This window comes from Siphateles boraxobius, unplaced genomic scaffold (assembly GCF_051911475.1).
Source record: "Siphateles boraxobius isolate OS27281-9 unplaced genomic scaffold, OSU_SipBor_1 213, whole genome shotgun sequence".
NCBI classification, from domain to species: domain Eukaryota; kingdom Metazoa; phylum Chordata; class Actinopteri; order Cypriniformes; family Leuciscidae; genus Siphateles; species Siphateles boraxobius.
In genome coordinates, this window is record NW_027508826.1 from 27,501 (window position 1) to 30,000 (window position 2,500).

At 45.1% G+C, this 2,500-nt stretch overlaps 1 protein-coding gene across 1 annotated transcript in view; it reads left to right on the forward strand.

The window, feature by feature from the left end:
• LOC143746163 (GPI ethanolamine phosphate transferase 2, catalytic subunit-like) overlaps positions 1-2,500 on the forward strand; it is a gene marked incomplete at its 5' end in the record, with an annotated part of 38,864 nt that overhangs the window by 25,713 nt on the left and 10,651 nt on the right. The window lies entirely within an intron of this gene.

Below are 2,500 nucleotides of genomic sequence, written 5' to 3' on the forward strand. Positions count from 1 at the left end.
GCCAAAGAACCGGTTCTCGGCCAGGAAAACTGGTTCCAAAGCGGCACCAACTCTTTGCTGGACTAGAACCAGAGAACCGTTCTTTTACCACCGTGTCATGCTTACGGCGGGGCTGGGGGCGGGTTTAGATGTGTCCTAAACATCTTTTATGACCGCAAAGCCAGGAGAAACATTTGCAGAAACACGATGTAGTCCACCATTGTAATTATTATGCTTGAAGTTGGCGCAAGCGTTTCTAGCTTTTTTTAAATTTTATTTTTTTATTTAAAACATTATGTAAGCAAAGAAGAAAACAGTCAAAATATAGAACAAATAAACGGAAAGAAAAAAAGACACAAGACAGAGGTACATAACTAATCAGAAATGATTACATATCAAAGGAAAAGATTAAAAGACTTACTTATTTCAATTGTTTTTAAAGCCTTCATGGTACACAAGTTAGAGATAATCCCAAAATAATGTACTTGCTAGCGTTTCTGTATGGCGACGTACACAGTGACGTAACGACGTCGTTCGCTGGGCGCTCTAGTCAGTGGGAAAACAAACCGGTTCTGAGAAGGTTCGCAAGTTGAACCAACTCCGAACTAACTTTGAACCCGCACCAGTTCCGAACCAGTTCTTTTTTGGTGGAAAAGGGGTATGAGCGAAGTAGTCACTGAAGCAACAACAGACTTTTTTTCAGGATCTTCAGAGGACTGAAGAGATTGGAGCTTTAAATTTAATATCTAAATTTCTATAATTAATTATTTAACACCGACATAATGGGTTGTTCTGCAGTAGAATGTGCTAACCGATCTGGCATGTCCGATCAATCTTTGAGTTTTTTGCGCACGGGGGACAATGGCGGCTTCACTTCTCGCCAATGAAAGAGAGCGAAGGGGCGTCGTCCATCTTTTTTTTACAGTCTATGATATAGACCAAAACCACTTTTTGCACCAGACTGTAAACATGTTTTTTTCTGCTGTAAAGTTGGGCACTTTAACATGGGGGTTTATGGGATTGACTCTCTAGTGGCCAGTCCATGAACTGCAGTTTAAGTCACTTCTGTGTTGAATCAAGAGAGAGACCGGAAGGTTGCCGTTTGGTTTTACTACATAGTTTAACAAAGAACATTTGGTTTTATGCAACGTGGCCCCTTTAAATAAAGTTTTATGCAATAGTGCTGCAACCTTCCGGTGCGAAGCTTTTCTATTAGAAATACAGCAGTGCAGTTAAAGAAGAAGAAACTTAAAATGACTTATGAGTTATAGAGCAATAACAGCGCTTCTATAGTTCACTGTAATAGGGACATCCGTAATAAAAAAATATCTGAGGAAACCTCTCCTTTCATTTTCTTTACCATTAGAAATTTGTGCTGCAGTTAAAAAAAAAAATCTCAACATTTGTATTACTTTAAAATAGAAGACAGAAAGAAAAGAGACTGTTTTCATAGATTCCAGCCACATCCACATATCAGTAATGTTAATTACAGAGCATTATGGGAATATTAATCAGCGCTAGTCTTCTTAAGATAATTGTTTTAATGGCGCTTGAAGTGATCTGTCAGTGTGAATCGGGGAGTTATTAGAGCTCGAGCTGGTAATGATGGTGCAATTAGAGACACTCACAGAACAATGAATAATGGAAATCATGCTGAGACGATCACACTTCACCCGAGACACACACACACACACACACTGGCCTCTCGATTTTTACACAATGAAATAATTCTTTAACGAGGTCATTCTATGAGGAACACAATTTTTCTTGGTCTTTTGAGCTAAAAAGAGTTAAATGTGCCATCAAAACAGCAACTTTAAAAACTCTAGACTTCCTCTGTACTCCAAACCTTTCTGTCGTCAGACGGTGAGCGATGGGCCGCACACGCACACACACACCAATGGGCCGCACACACACCGATGGGCCGCACACACGCACACACACCGATGGCCGCACACACACACACACACCGATGGGCCGCACACACACCGATGGGCCGCACACACACACACACACACACACACCGATGGCCGCACACACACACACACACCGATGGGCCGCACACACACCGATGGGCCGCACACACACACACACACACCGATGGGCCGCACACACACTCCGATGGGCCGCACACGAACACACACACACCAATGGCCCGCACACACACACACACACACACCGATGGGCTGCACACACACACACCGATGGGCCGCACACACACACACACACACACACACCGATGGGCCGGACACACACACACACACCGATGTGCCGCACACACACACACACACACCGATGGGCCGCACACACACACACCGATGGGTCGCACACACACACCGATGGGTCGCACACACCCACCGATGGGCCGCACACACACACACACACACACCGATGGGGCGCACACACACACACCGATGGGCCGCACACACACACCGATGGGTCGCACACACACACACACTGATGGGCCGCACACACACACACTGATGGGCCGCACACACACACCGATGGGCCGCGCATACAC